The sequence below is a fragment of the Macrobrachium rosenbergii genome, chromosome 20 (assembly GCF_040412425.1).
Source record: "Macrobrachium rosenbergii isolate ZJJX-2024 chromosome 20, ASM4041242v1, whole genome shotgun sequence".
NCBI lineage: Eukaryota > Metazoa > Arthropoda > Malacostraca > Decapoda > Palaemonidae > Macrobrachium > Macrobrachium rosenbergii.
The window spans coordinates 26,077,897-26,103,125 of record NC_089760.1 but is presented as its reverse complement, the minus strand read 5'-3'; the positions used below and the strand labels follow the sequence as shown (position 1 = coordinate 26,103,125).

The 25,229-nt window shown below is 33.3% G+C and overlaps 1 protein-coding gene across 6 annotated transcripts in view; it reads left to right on the top strand.

Annotated features, from left to right (window-relative positions):
* The window catches only part of LOC136849162 (uncharacterized), a 744,860-nt gene that overhangs the window by 131,655 nt on the left and 587,976 nt on the right, over positions 1-25,229 (top strand). For all 6 annotated transcript variants that reach the window (XM_067122257.1, XM_067122259.1, XM_067122255.1 and 3 more), the window contains one exon: positions 18,365-18,508. The gene's annotated coding sequence lies outside the window, so the exon portion shown is untranslated. The remainder of the gene's footprint in view (positions 1-18,364; positions 18,509-25,229) is intronic.

The following is a 25,229-nucleotide window of genomic DNA, read 5'->3' as shown; positions in this document are numbered from 1 at the left end:
TATATATATATATATATATATATATATATATATAATATATATATATATATATATATATATATATATATATATATATATATATATATATATATATATATACATATATATATGTATATATATATATATATAAATATATATATATATATATTTATATATATTTATATATATGTCATTTATATATATTTATATATATGGTGCTAGGAATAAGATACCCTGCGGGTTTTCTCAGTGATATGATGAATTGCAAACACAAATATATATAAAATATGTCTTGTATTAGCAAAGAATGATGCAATTCGTTATGCCGACAAGGAAATATGCTTCCATATCGATGTGTGACAATATGATTTAAATATCTGAAGGCATATTAGTCTTTCTAATATTTCTTTACTTCATTTAGTAAAGTTTATGTGCGTCATTACCTCATTTTGTAATTCATATTTATCTTAACTATTCAATGGAAAAAATATAAGTGGAACTACGACTCATTACAAATATTCTTGGCCATAAAAATATTCTTATGAACAGCCGTTAAAAACTCCAAATTTTACGAACTCTTGTTTGCGGAGCTAAAATTAATTTGAACTTTCTTCTGGACTTCTTTAAATATGCTTGTAATTAATCTCAACATATTCTTTCGTGGAGCGTCATATCCATCATTTTTATTTCCCGAAAATTTAATTAAAGGGTTGACATTTCAAAGCATTATTTTTCAAGGCTGTAGCACGAAGTTTGGTATTCATATGCACAGCAATTTACGGAAATTCTGTACTTTTTATTAGAGTTTAGCACTACGATTAAATTATATGAGTTTCTTGAGTGAGGAAAATTATCACATTTTATATCTTTCTATCTATCTATCTATCTATCTATCTATCTATCTATCTATCTATCTATCTATCTATCTATCTATCTCAATGTGTATGTGCTATCAAGACTGTGAAACCATACTTAAAATTTTTATGACGAGCAAAACTTTTCAATCAAATTGATACAATGCACGTCTCTAGATTGTTTCGAGAATATCGCTTGTAGCAGATTTCATGGATGTAAAATGTATTTTTCAATTATCTATTTACGCGCAAGGAAGAGTGCTGAAAAGTCACTGTAAAGTATATAAGATAAATGGATATGCATATATACAGTTAAATTGCTCTAAGCTCACAAAACCATCCCAACATTTCGTTCTGTGAAGGAAAAGAAAAAAAGAAAAATAAAATTCAGAGGAATCTTAATTATATTTTTCAGTGCAAATGCTAATCAGACTGGCCATCCCGTGCCCTTTGCTAGCTCAGGTTCTAAGAAAATAAAGCAACAAAATATAAATTCGCACAAAAATCATTATGGAAGAAAGCCAAGAAAAAAACAATATGCCTGTTTTTAGAAGAATGGAAAATAAAAAAAAAAGAGTCGAGTAAAGTGCAACCAGGACGAGATATCCAAAGGTATGCGGTAGGTGGAGAAAGGCAATTCGAGCATTAGTGTTTTCAACCTGCAATGCGGCATTTTCTTCGGTCATTTTCCGTATTTCTGGAAGATTGATTAGTTCTCGACGTTGAAATGGCTTTGCACAACATAAACGCTCGTGCTTCAACAGCTTTGACAGCTTTTTATTTAATTTAGATTTATTTATCTGTCTATTCATTCATTCATTTATTTATTAGTGACCGTTTTTCACTTTATTTTACAAGTGGTTTTTCCATGCTTCTTTCCACTGGTTTTTCAGAGGATTTTCCTTTGTTACCGTTTCGTTTATGTCTTTTGGGTGAAACTTTAAAACGATCAGACTCTATCCTTTTTTAGTTCTTCTTATTACAGTTACTATATCGTTTTATTTCCTACGGAAACATTTCTCAAATTTGTTATACTCTAAACCCTCAGTGTCAGCTACTGCGTTGAAATGCTTGCTGATAGAAGGTTAGGTGTTTACCACTTTGTGAGACGCCTTTCATCTGATGATGAAAACTAATATAAATATTAGACGCAAATAAACTTGTGTTAATGTCTTTTCGTCTCGACCTGTATTTGGCAGTGTACGAAGAACCTTTCTCCATATATTCATGCTGATGTGAGGGAAATTCTTTAATCAGGAGCCACAAGAAATATGAATCATTTTAAAGTATTTTACCGTAAAATAATTAATTTTTAAGTATATTTTATTCTCAAGAATTGATGTTCTTTGCTAATTGTTTTAGAATGGCATGATTTTACCTAAATATCACGAGTAAACTTTTACCGATGATGCTAAATAAGAGGAAATCCATTACAAATGGCTCCCGACGACTGTTTCACAAACTTCAAGCCCCGGAAAGTAGAGAATAAGGTAGATCATTGCCACATAACATGCCTGAAATTATCCTGAAAAACACATAAACGTTTGATGTACATATCTGGCTGATAAGGATCCTCTGCTATTAAAATAAATTTTTAGGAAAAACTCTCGAAATAACATATTTAGTTAAGGTAGGTTAGGAAACACAATGTTCCGGTATTCTAAAAGTAATTTCTCTCTCTCTCTCTCTCTCTCTCTCTCTCTCTCTCTCTCTCTCTCTCTCTCTCTCTCTCTCTCCCTTTGTATGATCGCTAAGTAGAGAATAGTGTATCCTTGTTGTCTTAATGGTTACACGGAAATGGTTTGTAACATTACAGCAAGGGAAAATGAACAAAGAAGCCCAGTAAAGAGACCCCACATTATTTTTCCGTGGGTTCCGCTTCAGCTGTCTAATTAGAGAAAGGGATTTTTTTGCCATTGTGAAAAAATGATCATAGAAAAGAAATCTAACTAAGTCAGAAAGGGATTAAAAGAGGTTTCAATAGGCATTGTTCGACATCAAGTGAAAAGTATGTCACGAGGATACCTATTTTTTGTAGTTTTCAAGATGAAATAAAATGTATGTGAATCTTGAAATTTTAAGTGTGATCTGAAATATATTTAAATCCTTCTTCGTGAATGGTCTGTCAGGAGAGTACGGTTTTCCATGTATTTCCAACCTGGACACAAGATTTGTGGTCATGCACAAATACATATATATATAATATATAATATAATATATAATATAATATATATATAATATATAATATAATATAATATATATATATATATATATATATATATATATATATATATATATATATATATATATATATATATATATATATATATATATATATATATATATATATATATATATATATATATATATATAAAGGCAAATGCCACGAAGGAAAAGTGAAACAACGGAGTGGTTGCTATTATCAGTTCACGGTACCCGTGCATCTGATATCCAACCCCGTCTCTTACGACGCTCCTGATTGGCCATTGATCAGCCAGTCAAAGGGCTGGAAACTCGTCAGCCTCTTCCAGCCGTCACCAAGTAAACATCTACGCTCCGCCTTCTCCTCATGAAATATGTCTTTCAAAAGTTATAACTTTCATAACACCTGTTTTACCCGAAGAAAAGTAATGTTTCTCAGTTTCATCACTAAACATCGTCAAACCAATGATTTAAGGATTATAATGATATATGAATTATGTACTTCAGTAAACTTAGTGCTAAAATATGTATAGTGAAATAAACGAGGCTATTGTCTGCATGCATCCCCGCTCGTTTTAATATTCTTAATCTTTTGCTTGTTATTTTCATATTGATAGCCCTACCTATAATTTTTTTGGTAGCACTGTCATCCATGACATTTATGCTACGATGTTGTATGATAAATGCGCTGCGATGTCATGTAAGGAACGCAAGAATATATTTTATATTAAAAATTTCATGTTTATTTCACTATACATATTTTAGCATTAAGTTCACTGAAGTACATAATTCATATATTATAATCCTTAAATCATTGGCTTGACGTATTTTAGTGATGAAATTGAGAAACACTACTTTTCTTCGGCTAAAACTGAGGTGTAATGAAAGTTATAACTTTTGAAAGACATATTTCATGAGGAGAGGTCGCAGCATAGATGTTTACTCGGTGATGGCTAGATGAGACTGACGAGTTTCCAGCCCTGTGACTGGCTGTGATCAATGGCCAATCAGGAACATCATAAGAGACAGGGTTAGATATCAGATGCACAGGTGGTGTGAATTAATAATAGGACTTTCGACACACGGTCCTTTACTAGCCAGTAAAGGGTCTTGTGTTTAAAGGCCTAGCAACCACTTCACTGTTTCACTTTTCCTTCATGAGTTTTGCCTTTATTTATACAGTCATCACATTCCATATCTTTGTGAATAAGTTATATTTATATATATATATATATATATATATATATATATATATATATATATATATATATATATATATATATATATATATATATATATATATATATATATATATATATATATATATATATATATATATATATATATATATATATATATATATATATATATATATATATGTACATATCTATCTATCTATCTATCTATCTATCTAATATGTATATATATATATATATATATATATATATATATATATATATATATTATACACATACATATGTGTATGTGTTTATATATGTACATATATATGTATGTATTTATTACAATGAAAGTACACGATTAAGCAGGGATGTCCATACATTTTAACTCATTTTTGCTTTTGTACAGATAACCATTAACAAATAAACATACGAATACATCGATACTGTTAAAGATATTTAAATACATAAGTATTGTCATTCCTGTTTCTCTATCTGTTTATGTCTCTCTTAGTTGCTGATTTAATAATAATACTTTAACCAATCTACTCATCAAAATGCCCAAAAGTTTATGAAAGTTATTGAAATGTGGTTAAAGTCACGACGAGAAATTGCACTGTGAATGTACAAAATAAACAGTCGTTTTCCCCTATTTGCTTTGACGCTAGTTTGGAAACAAACACTGGACTTGTATTTACTCTGCTCTGTTTTTTAGAGTAGCTCAGGTGCAGGATAAAGTCAGAAGGTAAATACCAAGCAGAAGTTTTCGTCAAAACCTGTTTGTTCGCTGCCCATCTTTGCTTTCACAGCGGCGAATGTTTTTCGCTTGTTAGCACACAGCTTGGTTGTTATGTTTGTCAAACACCGAATGTCTTGAATATATTCTTACATGCTCAGTTTATTTATCTGGTTTGTAATTTTACTTAAATTTAGACTTATGATCAGCCAGTGTCTCTGGTTTGCAAATACTATAGCTTAATCATTTACAAGTTAATATATTTACCCGGTGCCTTGCATGTGAAGTTGCTAATTTGTTTATCTTTCGCTGCCCAGATATTGCTGTGCTATTATTATCTTAACTTGAATTTTGGACTCAGGTAATCGTGCTTCTGTGCTCCATGTGCGTGTGTGTGTGTTTGTGTGTGTGTGTTTGTGTGAAAGAGAGAGGGAGAAGGTGGGTGTGCGAAGGCAGCAATGGTGGAGTAGAGTCTTGATTTCGAATTCCGTCTTTTCTTAAATATATTTTTTACAATATTTTTTTTATAATAATGAGCATCGATTTAACAGGAGAATATAACATATCATATTGGCCATGGATCATCTGCTGTATTAGATTTTCATAAAAATTTAACAAATACTATCCAGAATATTTATAAATCTCTCATTTTGCATCACCGGAATTCTTGTATTTTCGTTATTTTTGTATTACATCCTGTCAGACGTTTCAAGTGTCATTAGTATCATGAATTTAGATCTTCCCTTTAATGACTTAAAACTTTATATTGTCAAATAATTCAAACATTTTCAATTACCAAACCAACGCTGGGACATTATCGAGGCAGTTAAACTCTTGCTTTAGAAGTGAGAAATTAACAATAGTGCATTGCTCGTATATCTTCGCAGAATAAGGAATGAACATATAGCAGTTCGATATCCGTCGTAACATGGGCAATTTGTTTCGTTGACGAAGAAATCGTAATACGCTCTATTGCATGACGCGAAATAATCACATCCTGGAACATCGTTTCGGATAGGAGGTTTACTTTTACCCATTTCAGTGGCAAAGTCTTTGTGCACTGTCCTCAATCGTTGTTACGAGGATTAAGCTTACCCATGCAACAGTGTCGTATGTTAGGAAGCGAAATAGAATGAGAAATATAAAGAAAATTCAATGAAAACAAGGAAAAATAGACTAAACATTGTATTCGCTCTCTATTTATATATATATATATATATATATATATATATATATATATATGTATGTATGTATGTATGTATATGTGTGTGTGTATCCATACAGACATTAAGCCACATGTATTGTTCAATATGCAATTCACTATAACTAGAGAATAATTTACACCCAGACGGAACTAAAATTGATAAGTGCTTCATCACCAGTTGTGGAACTTGTAGTCTTACAATTTCGATTTTTTAAGGTCAGAGTTAAACCAGATTGCATACTGCACAGCACCTTTGCAATTTGTAATCATATATATATATATATATATATATATATATATATATATATATATATATATATATATATATATATATATATATATATGCCGTGGTGGCGCAGTGGTGTGATTCTCGGCTACCAGTCGAGAGGGTTCAAATCCCGCCGCTCACTGATGGCTCGGATTGCGCCACTGCAAAAATTCCTGCAGCCCGTCAACCTAGCGGCCCGAAAAAACCCGAGAGGTTCAGTAGGAGATTAGGTACCAGCCCTCGGGCTGGGGAGTTAAACAGTGGGCCTAGCGACACACTGGCCAATTGTCCCTCTCTTGGCTGTCGGCCTAAGAAAGAGGAGATAAGCGCATGTCCTATGAGCCTACAGAGTCCCAGGAAGACTTTAAATTTAACGAATAAGCTAATAGCCGTCGATTGCTTATAAATTGGTTCCTTTAATAAAAGGTAGGTTTCCTGAGCTGGAAACTTATCAAAACTGTCCTTTGAGTAATTTAGGAGAAAGCAATAGAATAGACTTGATATTGAATTGAATTTGTTTGGTATTTTTTTTTCTTAACTGTGAGACACCATGATTTGTGACAACAATGTCGGAGGTCAATGCAAAGAAAAAAATTGTGAGTAATCCAATTTTTAAAGGGAAAATGTGTGATGTTTAATAATAGACACCTAACGAGGCTGTGGACAATTATTTATACAAAGTGCTACTTTGTAAAAGTTTCGAGAGAGCTATAAATTCATTAAACAAATGAGAACAAAAGAGAGGAAAAACTACTTTTGAAAACTGGATAAACATAATGATTTTTGTATAATATTTGACCACAAATTATTATTTCTATAAATCATAAGCAGATTAGATTTAGTAGTCTCTACGCAGAATTGAAAGATAACATTCAGTGGTTCTGTACTTCTGTAGGTAAATAGGGCAAAGTAATAACTCAATTATGATTAGAATTGTAATTTTTCCCTTTTGTTTTGATTTCATATGTGGAGGTTTTTTTGAGAACCATATTAAAAAGACAAAACTTATTTATGAACTGTTTTCCATAAAGACTATGAATGGGAGGTATTGTACTGTGGAAAAGCTTTTAAATGAAGAGACTCTTTTAATTCTGAAAAGGTTTTAACGAATTCATAAAATTTTATGTTTCAGGTTCTTTTGTTAACAGTTTTGAAAAATAACACCCATGTGGACAGTAATTATAATTACACGTCACTGATTCAGGGGCACTTAATGAATACAACTTTTATATGTATGTATATATGAATGTATGTATGCATACACATATATATATATACATATATATATATATATATATATATATATATATATATATATATATATATATATATATGTGTGTGTGTGTGTGTGTGTGTGTGTGTGTGTGTGTGTGTGTATGCATTATATTTGCCCGGTTCACTGCAAGACTTCTTCATTATTTGATCGTGGTATTGATTTTCTGAATAACGTAAGGGGCCTTGGACTAAGGTGTGAAATGAGAACCTTTGATGCTTGCAGTTGTCTGGTTGCGGATTTTCCTCATTATCCGTCATTCAGTATCCAGAAATATGAAATCTAAAGCGATGAATAATATCTGTTCGTCCTTTAAAGCCCTGTTATTCTTTGGAACAGCTGTTTTTTTTTAATTACATAAGAATTATTTTGAAGTTTTGTTATTCAGTTTAGCAAGAGATTTTTTTTAACTGGCGATTTATTTTGGTGTATATGACAAGTTTCATATATTGTCTAAAATTACGAAATACGAATTAAGTACTATGCACTTAAATCTCTCACAATTATAATTGCTCGTATTTACTCTTACATAATTAACAACATTGAAAACATCATTTAATTATCAATTTAGTCTGTTTCTCTTTCTTTTTAAATATTAACCATTACCTAAAATATAAAACAATATAATCATACATTTTTTCTGCCAATTAACTCTTTTATATGATTTCATTACCATTTGATTTGGTCAAATAAGAATACTTCAGTATTGTTGACATGAACTACTTCAATAAAACTTCAAAGCACCTAGAAAAAAAAAACATGTAATATTTAACAATGATTATCCAAAAAAACAATAGAAAAAGTATCAACATTTTTGCCATTAACTCGAATCAGTAACCCGAAACATAGTCATCTATCTGTGAATAAAATAAATATTGCTGCAATAAACGCGAACTGAAAAAAATATACATTAGCTTATTGAGAGAAGAGAAAAACTGCAGGCGTTGTGGCGAATATTGAACAGTTGAATTTATTCTACTGTAAAAAAAATTGTTGGTCGATTTCCGGAGTAGGTCGCAAGTGAAATGCCAACCGTGGATCTCTCTCTCTCTCTCTCTCTCTCTCTCTCTCTCTCTCTCTCTTTTACCTTTAGTTCTGTATATGTTATTGGAGACAATATGTGGATATATGCTGAATTTTGTGATGAAAATTTCAATTGGCTCTTAAAATGTAAAATGTAAAGTTTAAATGTACATATTTTTTTGGTTATGGTATAAAGCCTCTTTAAGCATTTTCAAAACATTTTTTTATAATCTCAAAATCTGAATATTATTTTATTTATGTAGCATCCTAAATACATCCATGTCTTCTGTTTCCTTGTTGGGGAGATCCTGTTTACTAAGAAAATATAATGACATTAATAGTATAGTGGTATATTGTTAAGATGCTCAAACGAATAAAAAACTTAAGCAATAAATTTCTCAAAATTAAAACCTATATAGCCCACAGGCTCAAAACGTCGTTTAGTATAGGAAGGAGGTGAAGAATAAAGTAAAAATTCGAGTATGGGGTAATAGAGATAGCACGGGTTGTTTTTGGGGAAAGGAGGGCAGGAAGAGGTTTGGGGATGAGGGAGATGTGTGGTGATGAGGAAATAAAAGTTTTAGCGATAGAAAGGGAAAAAGGGGAGATTTCTAGTTGTGGAGGTGCATGACCAGAAATTATATGAAGGTGATTAGGGTTGTCAAGAAAGAGGCGAGAGGAATAAAAGGTAAACCAGAAATTTGATCAAAATAAATAGAATTTTTTTTTACAGGAAAGTAAGTGAAGTTAGAAAGGTTAATGAATAAATAGCTCTCAAGAGTGAAAAATACGATGTGTTGATGCTGTCTGAAGTGATTGCAGTAGAGTGACTTTTCAACGTCTTTTGAGCATGGAATATAGAAGAGAGGCAATGTTGATTAAAAGATGAGTTGAAAAGGTTAAGCTTAGACTGTTTGTGGAGTTGGGTGTTAAGAACGTAAGTAGGTCAATTAAGACTCTGGAGAAAGAAAAAGTTAGATAGCGTGACTTATCTACTAACCAGAGTGTGTGTAGCATGTTTGAATGAGGAAACGATTCCAAGCTAATAGGTAAGAAAAGTAAAGTTAGAGGTGAATGACGGGACTGATAATTATACGGCATAGTCTTACTGAATAGACCAGAGATGTATGGTGTGATTTTGACTGACAAAGCGCAGGTAACAGTACTGCTAGGTGAAGAAGAACAGCTGAATGTCAGACAAAGAATTGTGGGTGTGAATTGGTTGTCAATGTGAAACAGCTATTTAAAACATTTAAAAATAAAGATCCCCACAAAAAGGTTCATGTGACTTACATGGACTAAAAAAAAATGAGAGATGCCTTCGAAAATTATTCTACCTAATTATTTATTTATTTATTTAAGTATTCATATGGTTTGTTTAAATTGCCTTAGGATCCATAAAAAGCTATTTAAAAAACTTAAAAATAAAGATCCCCCACAAAAAGGTTCATGTGACTTACATGGACTAAAAAAATGAGAGATCCCTTCGAAAATTATTCTACCTAATTATTTACTTATTTATTTAAGTATTCATATGGTTTGTTTAGATTACCTTAGGATCCATAAACAGGAAGTAAGAAAACAGGAACCTCAACTCTTACCTTGTCAATAGTAGCACTTATTTTTTTTAAATTTGCGTAATAGTTTTAGCTTCAATACAAAGTTAACGCTCTTGAAAACAAATTACACACTCCTTCCAAACAGTACTCTTATACTTTTTGATGCATTTGATATTTTTTACATTGGTATTCGAATTATCCTTCTTATACATAAGGTGCCTCTTGAAGGATAATTTTTACAGCCTTTTTACCATTATCATTAATCTTTTATATATACATACATACATACAAACACACACACACACACACACACACACATATATATATATATATATATATATATAAATTTATTATATATATATATATATATATATATATATATATATATATATATATATATATATATATATATATATATATATATATATATATCTGTACTTACATATACTGAATATTTGAAATCACTTTCTTCAGCATATGGGCTAAAAATGTAAATGAAGAGAAAAAATAGGGAAAAATTTACGAAATAATGAAATTTTCTTCCATTTTAGCCTTGTGTGAAAATTTTCTAAGATCTCTATATATACGATTACTGAAGAAATAAAACTTGTCGCTTTTCGTGAAAATGGATTAATACTGCAAGTAGAGCGGAAATTTCTTCACTGTTAAAATACGGTCCAATAATTCTTCCCTAGCTGACAAGTTCCTCACATCAAGGTATTTGTTACCTTCACCGTGACGGCCGTTATCAGCCAAACGGGAGTGAATTATACATAATGGGCCGGATGATAATAGACGGAAGCAATCTTAACAGTCTTCAGAAATCTAAGTTGAGCAACCTTCGTCGATTTTGTCTCGCTTGCGTTCACGCATTTTGGCGTGCATTTTTTAAATGGGTCTACTGCTGTTCACGATAATTGGCACTCATTGGTCTCTTGATTAGGAGTTTGCCATCAGCGTCGGGGTCAGCCATGAATAGGCAACTAATATCGTTCTTCGACTTCATTAAACCTTGGGGTAATCCTGACTGTGCAGAAGCACTTATCAATTAATGACTGCCTTTTGGTGCAAGTCATTAACTCCCTCTTGTGTAATTTACCTCCAAATATAGTGACTTGAATATTAAGCGATATTTGTGGCTTAACATCTGTGTGTAAAAGAAGATTCATGCATATAAGTGAAGAAATATGCATCTATGGATGCCAAACTTCGTTGACGCCAAAAATCCACAGGCAACTGCATAAAATAATAATTAAAGAAGCAAAGTTATTACAAAGCTCTGTTTAAAAAAGCAAAAAGAATAATATAGAACCAATCCCAGCACAGGGAGACGGAAGAAATTTTTAAAACCCTTGGATAAAAAAATACTGTAGAAGCATCTGTTGTGAGAGCACACTCTTCTGAAAGGGATGAAAGATTTCAGTCATGAGAGTATGTATATATATATATATATATATATATATATATATATATATATATATATATATATATATATATATATATATATATATACATAAGTATATATATATATATATATATATATATATATATATACACATGGTGTGTGTGTGTATGTAATGTATGTATGTATGTGTGTATGAATATATACAGAGAGAGAGAGAGAAAGAGAGTTTGGGTGACTCCAAAGTTTAATGTTTCTTTTATATCAATAGGAAGAAGGTTATTGCATCGTTCCTTCATCAGGGAGTTGTTTAGTTTTTTTAGCATTAATAAACCACCGTGATTTCGCTAATATTTCTGTTGTAATGATCCTGTTTGGGATTTTTTACTTCACGTCAAAAACCTGTGTCTAACGCACTCATGTATTTGGCTAAGACTGGTTATCAGAATCCCTAGTTGAGTTTTGCGTGTTTTTACCCTTTAGAAAAATGACTTCCTTCTTGAAAGCATTTTCGAGGGCGCATTTAATCTCACAAAAGGCCGCTGATGAATAGCCATTAAACTACGTGAAAGAAAAAGTGTTAACTTTGTAAAAATGTTGTCTGGGTAACCCAAGTCTATTCAAGATCCTTCAGGACCACGAAAGATTCCTGAAGTTGAACAAAAAGCTCTTTGAAAAGTTCCTGGGAAGTTATGAAATGAAATTTGACCTTTTTCATTAATGGTGTCTCTTGCACTTAAAAAAAAAAATATTTTCGTCGAGATATCTTCGAACCCAGAGTTAAGGAAATGATTCTTAATTTTTTTTAGTATAAGCCCCTGCCTACTTCAAGAACTCAGTTGATTAATATATTATAAACTACTTAGCGGCTCTGAAGCTTAGATTAGTACCTACTTGTCTAACGAAAAAGAAATAAATAGTAGAATACCAAGAGCTAAAGAAATAATAATGTGTAAACATTTTTTTATTTTTTATTTTCAGTCTTCGTGAAAAATAGGTCAAATATTATATCACATTTGTTCCTTTTTTCTTAGCTTTTAGTCAATTACGATTTTAGCAGATCTGTAGAATTAGTGTTTTAGGTTTTTACTGACAATGTTGCGTATGAGAGAAATAATTGGTTACCTGTGTTCATAATCTTGTGATGACATCACTGTCGTTATTCCTATCCGCAGTCTATTTATTTTTTTATGATTACGCAGTCGTCACTACAGTTTATTGCGTACTCTAGCTTTCGTAGCAAACAGGTAGTTAGAAGCAACCCTTTAAAGTTAATGAGAAAATGAATGCTTCATGCTGACGTATCATGCAGTCCTATAAATGGAAAAGCGATCCTCTTTTATACTAATGACTACGTCATTGGAAAAAATTTATAGTCTCCATTCCTAAGATGATTCTTCTGTCGTTAAAAATTTAATTGTATGTGTTTGAGCCTAGATTATTTTCATAACGGAGAGTTCCAGACTCGTTTTTAGTCACTCATCTGCAATGTACTGTTCGACGTACTGGATTATTGTCATTATAGTCCATTTGCCAAAATGGGTAACCTTTGAATGTTCTATAGTACAAGGTTTCTTGATAGATTTGCTATCCTAAGGTGTTTCTTGGGTTTTTCAGCTTGGTTGTCCTCATGACAACTTTGGGCAACACGTGTTATATGTAAATAATGGCTGCCATTACTAAAAAATCTAGCTTCTTCTATATCTTTGTTTCTGTACTTGATAATATAAATAATATGGTGCCTATACCTATGTTTTTAAGGTCAAGGAACATGATAAACTCATTAAATATATTGTTGCAGGTATATATTATGCCTAAATGCAATGTTGGATACCATTGATGAGGGTATTAGCGACCTGCGTTTATTATCGTACAATCAGGCGTAACATAATTTTTACACAAACTATATAATAGCTGTCAAAGGAAAAACAAACTTTTGAGGCCTTTATTTTATACTGTTTGATTTTGTTAATATTTTGATAGGTGACGATAATACACGCCAGACGTTAAGCTGACGATAATACCCTTCTTTACAGTACCCAAAAATGTAAGTGAACAGGTTATTTGCATAAAAGATATGGTCAAAACTTCACCCAAGACAATTCATACACTTTCATTATTGTAAAAGTGTAGTACTCTCAGTCAAGGCTGCTCTATTTATTATTAGCCATCATGCATGAATTGTATTGTACCATTACAGTATATACAGAACAAATAACATATGACAGTGCTAGAAGCTGAATTAAAAGAGGTGATATAATTCCTTATGTGAATTTGTACAACAAAAACTGTAAGTAAATCAACAAGTGCAACTCTTTCTTCAGTGTATTGGCATTGTGTACCAATGTGAAATCATCTTTGTTTGTCCTTGAGTACTAATAAAGCATTCCCACCCACTGAAAAGTGAGAGTGATGTCCTATATAACATTGTCAATGGCCAAGTTGCTCCAAATGAAGTCAGTGTTGAAGATGCATTATTGATTGGAGAGAAAGAAGATGGTAGCTTCATTTCGTGATTCACTACCACCTGGATTTCCTGTAAAACTTTCCAGCCCCATTAAGACAATGGAAGGAAGGGCTAAAGCATGGCATCACACTTGGTAACAAGACTGTCTTTGACGTGGAAGCCCTATTCCTTTGCCTGCTTATGATAGGTCAACAGCGTCACAGCGGCAGTTATAAATAAATAAATGAATATAAATGAAATAAATAAAAAATAACAAGTAAAATAAATAAACAAATAAAAATAAATAAATGAAAAAAATAAAATTAAAAATATAAAAACATCTTTGAGTATGAGTTGTGTGCTGTCCCTTCCTCACTCATTGATGAGTATGGCTGTTTGCGAAAGGGCACCAAAGCTGTACTTGCTAGATGTCTTGGTGTACTACAGCAAAGCCCAGTGCCTCCAAGCATCATTATAGTGGATCACAGCAGCTTCTCTATCACATTACATGGCCTCATGGTGCTGACGCATATATCCTTGTTGAGAGTATTAAGCACCGTCTCTCGTTATACTCTCTTGATAGTGACAAGGTGTTACTTTTGGCAAGTATCCTGATCTGTCAGCCAAAGACCATGAGGGAATGCGACGTGTTTTTGAGGGTACCACCAACTACAACCTGACTATCAGTGGTCTGCTCCCAAACAGATACTGTTATGAAGCATAAACGAAACAGAAAGCAACTGTCACAGGTACTATCCTCTTTCAACATGGGAGACAGAATAACGCTAGAAAGTCAAGAAGATTGTCTCTTTTCACATGATGAGGCTGATGTGACAATGATTGCATACGTATCGAAGGCAGCTGAGTGTCACAGGGTTGTAAGAATCCTCAGTGATGATACTGATGTCCTAGTACTGCTGATTTACTGGGTTTGGAAAACTCAGCTACAACATACATATAAAGTTCAGATGGAACGAATGGCGATATTGTGGACATCAATGCAACCTGCGAGAAGCTAGGTCCCAAGTGTTTGCAGCTATTGGGAATGCATGCGCGAAGTGGTTGTGACACGGTGTTTTACCCTTTTAACAAAGGAAAAGTCAGTGTTCTAAATGTCTTTCAGGCAGGAAATTTCCCAGGATTACATGAGATACTTGAGAGATAGATACCTCAGAAAATGACCTGTTGCAAACAGGCCAACAGTTCTTCACAGCACTATATGGCCAGCCTCCAGGCACTTCAGTGAATGCAGCTCGCCACAGGATATATACAAGAAAGAAAGGAAAACCAGTGCGCATTATGGCCCTGCCTCCTACAGATGCCAATCTACTGCTCCATGTACAACGGGCACATCTCCAAATGATATTATGGAAAGCAGCTGATGATCAGCAAGGCCCTCAACAGTGGACATCAGCAAGTTCGGATGACAGGTGAAGGATGGCCTCCCAACACTGGCATTTGCTTCTGATTCCCCAGCTCCTCCAGGCCTAATTGATGTTCTTAGTTGTGATTGCAAAGCAGTGGACAAGGCCTGCAGCTCTACTGCCTGCCCCTGTCAAAAGAGCCAGTTGCCCTGCACTATTTATTGCATATATGGAGGCACAGATGGATGCAATGATCCATTCACAGTCACTGGTCAAGTGAATGAAAATGACAGTGACTGTTCTGAGGATTAGTTGGACAACAATTAGCTTGTATTTTTTCTTTACACAACGAAACACAAAATTTTTCTATTATTATTAGGAGCACGTATATGTACCATTTTCTGTTGTGGAAAAACAAATAACTCATCTTCATCAGTTATTTTCCATTTAATGAAATTCGTTTGGTGGTCAAGAAGCTGTGTATCTTGGCAATTAAAAATACACACAGAAGCATAAGTTTAACTTGTAAGAACAGTTTGCAATAATAAGTACGTCGAATTTCCTGTACTGTTGTAAGATTTTTATGACTTTGTCATAATGTCTGTACAAATAAAGCTGCAAATGTTATGGCTGTTTTTGTAACATAATACTAATCCTTGACCATGAAAACATAGGTATAGACATTCCATATGACATTATCTTGCAAATTTACAGAGATATTGAAAAAAATTGAATTTTATATAATGGCGACCAAGATTTGCATATTTCAGGATTTGCCCAAAGTTGTCAAGAGGACAACCCAGTTGAAATACTTCAGAGAAACCAGGATATTAGATATATACCATAATACCTTGTACTATAAAAGATTCATAGGTCCTCAATGGAAATCATAAGAGTGGCAAATGGACTATTACAGTAGGAACAGAGAGTGAATTATTAGACCTTTTTTTCATAAATTAAGTGTAAACGCTCATCAAGTAGGTAACTAAACAATTTTTCACAGGTTAGAGCACCATATGTGAAGAAAATAAAAAACGGATGAATACAAACATAATACAAGTGCAATAAAAATAACAAGTAAATAAAAAATAAGCAGTACAACAATGTCTCTTCTTGGTATCAAGTCGTCGAACCGTCTAGGGAATAAAAAAAAACGAAACTAAACAAAAGGACACCTGCAAATATCAGCATTCGGGGAAACTTTAAATGTCTGTCTCTATCAAAAGCACCATTATGGAGGACTGCATTCAATTCATGAAACTGGGAATGGTCCTCAAAGCTTGTTCCAACGAGTGGAAAATGACAGAAATAGACAATGGGTTTTGAAAGTTGGCTAGATGTGATATTTTTCTGGGTTTTCCTAATGAATTTTCATTGTTCACTCTCTTTAACCAGTGAGGAAATTCGCTTGATTTTACCCAGTTGTTGCGCTTTTGTACTCATATAGATAATTGTTTTATTTAACAATATCTCTTTCCTTGCTTTATATTAATTTTTCCCCAAATAAATTAAATCTAACGAAAGCTCAAAATAGCCTACCTTGGTAATTGTGAAGGAGGAAGGGAAACAATTCCTTACCCTTTTTGATCTTATATTGCTGTTGTTTGTTGCTCACTGACATTAACAAAATCAATTTACTCTCCCATCTAGTCAGCACCAACACAATACATAAAAGCTCTGTTTATCACCATTTTGTCTTTCCCAAGTTAGTTTGTAAATATTTTTCTTGAGAAAACTACTTTCCAAAACAATTTTTATGAGAATTTATATTTTTTTTTGTACCACTGTTTATCACCTATCCCTACATTTCAAAACACGCATCACAATTACCCTAACCTACTCCCCAAAACCAAGAAAATGTAGCTTAAGACTCACCACTGCAACTTATCTCCTGCCATTCTCAATATTGACTATTCAGTCGTAAATAAAACACCTTTTTATTTCCTCACCCATACCCCAGAGTGTATTTGATACACCTTCCTTACCCCTACACCCTCCATGTATCACAGACACAAATGCCCTTTGTTCTTCCATATCTGCAAGATCTTCCCTTCCACCTTTGTTTCACTCGATGCCAAAATGTATTGATTTCTCTCCGTAAATGAATCATCTATCAAGCATTTTTCCTCTTCTGACCCCATCCACAAACATTGAAAGCCCTGATATTTTAATATATATATATATATCATATATATATATATATATATTTATATATATATATATATATATATATATATATATATATATATATATATATATATATATATATATATATGAATGTCTTTCCTGTAATACTACAGTGTAATATGTGCCCATAAAACACTATTTGTGTGTGTGTGTGTGTTTTATATATTTATATATATAAATATATGTTTATACAAATATATATGTATATATACATATATTTATATAAAATATTTGTAGTATATATATAAATATATGTATATATATAAATGTATGTATATATATATATATATATATATATATATATATATATATATATATATATATACACGAATGTGTGTGTGTATATATATATATATATATATATATATATATACACATACATATACACACGCGCACACACACACATATACACACACACATATATATATATATATATATATATATATATATATATATATATATATATATATATGAATATATATATATATATGTATGAGTGTGTTTATTTTAGTACCGCAATGACTACTAAACACGCCCTCATTTAAGGAACAAATAAATATAACGTCTAACAATAATCTCCGCTGATTTTTTATTATGAGCAAAGAAAAATAAGTAGATGAAATGAAAAAAGAATTTGCATCTTGAAATACAGAAAAAAAAAAAAAAAAAAATACTCATCTTTTTTCCAGGAAAGCCGCTGCTGTCTCTCCAGAACTGGCTCCGAGAGGAATCACGAAGACAGCGGAATCCGATTGAAGGATGTTTGCAGAGGAATCGTACAGTACGACCTCAGTTGCTGCGGCGGAAAATACAATGCTGTTCTCTCCCGTCAGGTTCGTGTTTCAAGCAGGGTTTTATATTTCTTATATATAGTAGTGAACATAAGTTATATTTCTTGTAGAAGTTATAAGTTATATTACTTATACTACTAGTTGCATCTGTCTCTATTCTTTTTGTTTCTAAAACAAAATGATGATCGAGGAACGAGGAAGGTAATTGGTTGAAAGAACTTCCAAAATTGAAGTGTCATGAAAATGATGAAGATTGGAAAAAATATTCATAAACAATAAGAATGTTAATGTTTTTCTTATAAAGGTGAAACTTTTGTCAAGAGCTAATATTTGGGATTTTGGGAGTCTTAACGGCAATGTTTACCAGATGGATCTGTATCATGTTAGTCTTACCCAGTGTAAATAGCGTAGTGATCCGCCAAAATTGCTTTATTAATATGACGTTACGAACCGAGAAAATTAAAAGAAAAAAAAGGAAATAAGAGCGTTTGTATTATTTCCTAATAAGAGTGTTTGCCCCGTAAGGGGGTAGTGCCGTCAGTGCGCCTCATGAGGTCCACTGTAGGAATTACTCAAGGTTCTTTGCAGCGTGCTTTCGGCCCCTAGCTGCAACCCTTTTCGTTCCTTTTACTGTACCTCCGTTCATATTCTGTCGTCCATCTTTCTTTCTTTCCAGCCTCTCCAAACAATTGATTCATAGTGCAACTGCGAGTTTTTCCTCCTATTACACATTTCAAACCTTCTTTTCTCTCAATTTCCGTTTCTGCGCTGATTGACGTCATAGGTCCTAGTACTTGGCCTGTGGCCTAAATTCTATATACAATACAGTACAATAAGAGCGTTTGAATACCTAACGAAAGTTAGAAAATATTAAATCACGCTTTTAGGAGTTCTTCCAAAATATTTCAGAATTCATACTTGAGCATGAGAATGATTCTCTAAAATGAGACGGGCAGTTTTCCCCAAAGCTGGGGCTGAAATCATTCAAAATGATTGTGACTGATAATCCGTCGGGTTCCATTCTCTTCTGGTGGCAGTAATTTCCCTTGGGAGTTTGTTGCCTACTGATTAAACAGGTATTAGCGTTGAATAATTCTATTAGACGTCTTTTTAAGTCACAAACATACGATTATTTTGCAAGTGTATTCGTTTTCGAATAGAGCGCATACGTCTATAAATCCCTATTGGTTCTTACTTCATCACATTTATTGTAGCACAAAGACTGTGGAGCGTTTTTCTGATGTAAATGACGAGAACTTCATAAGAGGTTTGGATACTATATTAGAGAGACACACGCTATTCAGTTGCTTTTATGTTGTTTTGTTGATTTAATGTTCGTGGACTCATATTTCATCTGGGTTTCTCTTCGCTGCGTTGACATTTTTCACCGGGACATTTCAATTTTAAGCTGCTTGCTTGTTTTGCAGTTGAGTGGATAATTTTGATTATTCGTATTTTTTTTTTCTCTGCTAATACGAAAACATTAATTTGTGTTGAAAAGTATTATGGTCAAGGATTTGAACGATATTACTAAACAAGTAAAAATTGCGCCGAAGTTTCGTCAGCGCAATCGAGTTTTCTGTACAGCGTATAATCAGGGACACCGAAAATAGGTCTATCTTTCGGTGGTCCCTGCATAATGCTCTATGAGCTGCGGCCCATAAATCTTTAACCACGGCCCGGTGGTGACCTGTCTTATATCGTTGCCAGATACACAACTATGACTAACTTTAACCTTAAATAAAATAAAAACTACTGAGATTAGAGGACTGCAGTTTGATATGTTTGATGATTGGAGGGTGGATGACCAACAAACCAATGTGCAGCCCTCTGAGGGCGTACAGAAAAAAGTACGGACAGACAAAGCCTGCACAATAGTTTTCTGTTACAGAAAACTAAAAAAGGAAAACTGAGTCTTAAAGGTCTCGAGAGGTATACAAGAGAGAGAGAGAGAGAGAGAGAGAGAGAGAGAGAGAGAGAGAGAGAGAGAGAGAGAGAGAGAGCAGGCGGAGGTTTAGTTTAGGAAGAGCTCGTAGCAAAGGCCTGTGCCATCGCTAAATAACCATTTTAATTGGCCAGTGTCATTTTCAGATTGGCCAAACTTAATTAAATAAATATCTGATTAGAGCTTCATAATTACCTCGTGCAATTAAGCAGTCTAACTCTCCACAATGTATATATAAGCGACTGAAAATCCCCGTGAAAAGTGTTTATTGTTTGTATTTGAATTAAAAATAAACCATTGTACGTGTAGCGTAATTCAGACATAAATTAACGATAATATCTGATACTGGCATATCAGCATCCTGTAAATATTTCATGGTGATTTAATGAACATTCCAGTTAATGAGCCCAGTGATTTCATGCGATTAGATGCGTTTTTATATCATATTGACCCAGCTCTCTCTCTCTCTCTCTCTCTCTCTCTCTCTCTCTCTCTCTCTCTCTCTCTCTCTCTCTCTCTCTCTCTCTCTGCTCCTGAAACTGCATCTCTTTATGAAGGAGGATGAGAGAGACAGGCATACTTTGCAAAATGTATATCCCCACGAGAGCGTTGATTGGTCAGGTCAGATGTACGTCACCTCGTGATTGCCGTCAGAAAATAATCGAAGTTGTTATGCTCTATGGTAATTATTCTATGCAAGATTGTACGTTGCATCATTGCAGCATAAATACTCGTACTTACGTATAAAAAATTTACCTGGTTTATTTAATTTTGTTTTTATTTCAAAGTTTCACAGTGGTGAGATTTTACGGATGAGTTTAACTGATCAGGTATGCAAAAAAAAAAAAAAAGTTTCATATAGTGTTCCATAATTTGTCAGTAGATGCCTATATCTTCTTTTACACTTATAGAGAATGTTGCTCACTAGTTCAAGCTTGTAAGAGGTGTATTTACAATTCATTCTCACAACGCAAGAAGAATTCCATTGGAAGTCACTTTATATTATTTCTTAACTCCAATCGTCTGAATGTTTTCAAAATCCTTTGAAATATATCAACTCTTCTGTGGAAGTTCAGATTGGAACGTAGAACTTTCTTTACACTTCTTATTCCATTATTGGCTGCTTAGGTTTGAGTACTCGTGTATTTTCTGATCGTCAGTGGAGCTTGGTGCTGATGTCCTGAAGAACTGCAAGTAAGAACGTTCTTGCAACCACTTTTCTACATAGCTGTTCTAATGTTAGTGAAATTCTCAGTGGTGTAACTTTTTACTTTTTATATAAAAAATAAGTAAACCCTAGTTTAACCAGACCACTGAGCTGATTAACAGCTCTCCTAGGGCTGGCCCGAAGAATTAGACTTATTTTACGTGGCTAAGAACCAATTGGTTACCTAGCAACGGGACCTACAGCTTATTGTGGAATCCGAACCACATTATACCGAGAAATGAATTTCTGTCAGCAGAAATAAATTCATCTAATTCTTCATTGGCCGACCGGAGATTCGAACTCAGGCCCTGCAGAGTGCTATCCGAGAACGGTACCGACCATACAACAAGGATCTACTACTAACAACTCTATCTCTTCTTCCAGACAGCCGACCCCTCCAGCCCCGGTCGAATCTCCTCTCTCTCTCTCTCTCTCTCTCTCTCTCTCTCTCTCTCTCTCTCTCTCTCTCTCTCTCTCTCTGCAGAAGCTTCTACAGGATACACTTAGTCCCCTCTCTGTAGAAGTCCCTTCGGAGAACACCCAGCAAAGCAATCGCTTTAACACTCGCTCCTAATCAAAGCGGAAGCCTCAAAAGGGGACACCTAAGTAGATTTAAACCTCCGGGGTTTAGCGGCACCGTTCCAGTCCCATTAGAAGGAGAGGTCCCAGCAATCTCTCTCTTGCGGTGTTTGATTTTCCAGAATTATGCGGTGAACACGAGTTTATGAAGGCAAGTAGTATACAGAGAGAGCACGATAACTTTCCCTTACTAATACCACGAAATGGATTTCCTTCGTTTATTGCATTAATGAGTAATCGTGGTTATTCTCTTCTCAACTAAAATACAGTGCATAAACTCTTGAATAGCAACTATTTAGAAGCCAGTGATAAAATTAACTGATGAAACACGAATTTAGTACCAAGTAGATAACGTGTTCCCATGCTCAACACGCAAAGCTATGAGCTTCTCTATGCCACTCCCTTTTCGAAATTCTTGTTCTTATGTTAATTATCATAATTGTTTTTCATTTATTACCTGCCTTTTTTTTAATTCTTAATAAGTGCCTTGAAAACGATCAACTGTTTGAAAGTTTTATCTGATTCATAATCGAAACAGTTCAAAGTCGGCATCCCTGTGATAAAAGCTGGGTGCTTTAATTAGAATGAAAATGATTGTTTTCGAATTAACAGTGGGATTGTTTTCCCGATTATTATGCTAGATATATTGCTAACAGATGTTAACTGAATTTTTACCCCCTTCTTATGTACGAGTAACCCGTGTTTATCAACTCGTGTATATATATAAATAAATATATATATATATATATATATATATATATATATATATATATATATATATATATATATATATATATATATATATATATATATATATATATATATATATATATATATTTATATATATATATATATATATATATATATATATATATATATATATATATATATATATATATATATATATATATATATATATATATATATATATATATATATATATATATATATATATATAAATTCTCTCTCCTGTTGTCTTTCTCTCTATCTTCAGACATACATGGCCAAACACAGACACGTATGTGCCTGTGAGTGCCTGTGTAAGTCTTTGTAATTTTGTTTACGGGATCATGTAAGAATTGAGAGAGAGAGAGAGAGAGAGAGAGAGAGAGAGAGAGAGAGAGAGAGAGCGGTAGTGAATCATGCACACAGAAACGACGACAACAAGAGAGAGACTTAGATTCCACGCCAAGATTATTAAGATTGCAGAACAAAACTGGAAAAAATAATAACAGCCGTTACCTCACCAACGCTGGGAATCCGAAAAATTGATACCAATAATGACGTAAGGGAAATACTTTGCCATGGGTATTGAGAACCAATAATATCAGCAGTAGCAATTCCAGCCTTATTTGGTCTAATGTTATTGAAGTCGATTCACGTGGAGCATAAAGATCCAATTTGTTATGGCGTTTGTTATCGTACCATTAGCGTATGTCTCAATTTTCAGAGGAAATTGCCTCAAGTTTTGAGAGTGAAATGCTTGTCTTTTCATTACTTCTCGTGAAAAACTTTTGGAGAAGGATTTACTAATCATTCACCTTTCATCAGATCACTTTTTTTGTGTCTATTTATTTTCTCTTCGTTTTCCCACAAAGAGATTAGTGAGGGGATTTTCTTTAGAAAACAAATACTTATTTACAGATAAATCTCGAAGTAAAATTTCTGCTAAAAAGTTCTTATATATTATACGCATGAGTTTCTTATCGCAATAACCATAGAACCATTTCTCATTTTGTAATTAAAACTTCTAATAGAGGATATCAACACGCTTTCATAATACTTGCCTATCTGTTTACTTTTTCATATTCCTTCTGGCCTTGAATAACCTTGGAAAAAAACAAAAGCGAAATCATGAAAATGAACAGATGGGAGGGAGAAGAAGCAAATAAAAAAAGAGACGGGGACCTTGACAGCTTCTCATAATTAACAAGCAGCACCATTCAGTGATGTAAACAACTGCCGGGGCGTGAATATACTCAAGAGGTCCTCTCTTCTTCACTCATAAAGATAAGAGTCCTCCTGACGAAATAGAAGTGTCTCTGTAGTTTATGCCTGGACGCTGTCGCTGCCAAAATATGAATACATGAAATTTGGCCGTAGGCATAAAGAAAAAAAGAAAGAAAAAAAAAATAGTTCGAGTGTGGCTTGAGGTGGCGAGGGTTTTAGGCAATTTTTTCCTAATTAACTTTCTACCCCTTTACGTTTTGATTACAGAGCTAGTTCATGCAACACTGCATGCACAATTGTTCTCCCACAAATTACTAGTCGCTTAATTTAGATATTGGTGTAACTTTTTTCATATTGCAATTACCAGACAACAGAGTTGAACCTAATGCTGTTGGTGCTTCAGATAAAAAAAAAACATACAAACTAGCCAATATTGCAATGAACAATGAGATTTTCCTAATACAATATTTTCCCCTCTTTTATCTGGTTTAATGTTTGTGGGCATAGAAAATAAAAATCCCTCAGATCCTAAACTTGACAAGAGCAAGTGAACAAAAGTAGAAATGAAATTTTATCTCTCTTGATAGTCGAGCGCATTCGCTTCTTATTATTTGTTTTAGTAAAGGGTCGAGTCGCTGTACAATTTGGATATGAAGGGTAAATGTATTATTTAGAGTTTGGCCAATTAGAGAGAAATCACAGGGGAAAATTATCAAGCCTCCTAATATGAGCAGCACCTCTGTCATGAAATGATAAATTACTCCATTTCGTGTATGCTAGATATTATTTGTTATAAAGACTAAACTCTAAGATATTTTTCTTTTCCGCAGAGCAATATCTATTCCCTCGATCCTAACTATAACTACAGTATATTTCCACCAAAAACGTGAATCTCCCGAAAACACTTTAAGCATAATTTTGTTCTTTAACAAAACATGGCCTGTAGAATCACTTGGACGATATTCATCAAAATATGTTTAATTTACCTTCCTTTTTCTTTGCAAATGGAGAACCTCACAAAATTGCTATTACATTGCAACATAGCGGCCTTCTCCTGTATCAACGAAATTGTTTCACTGGAA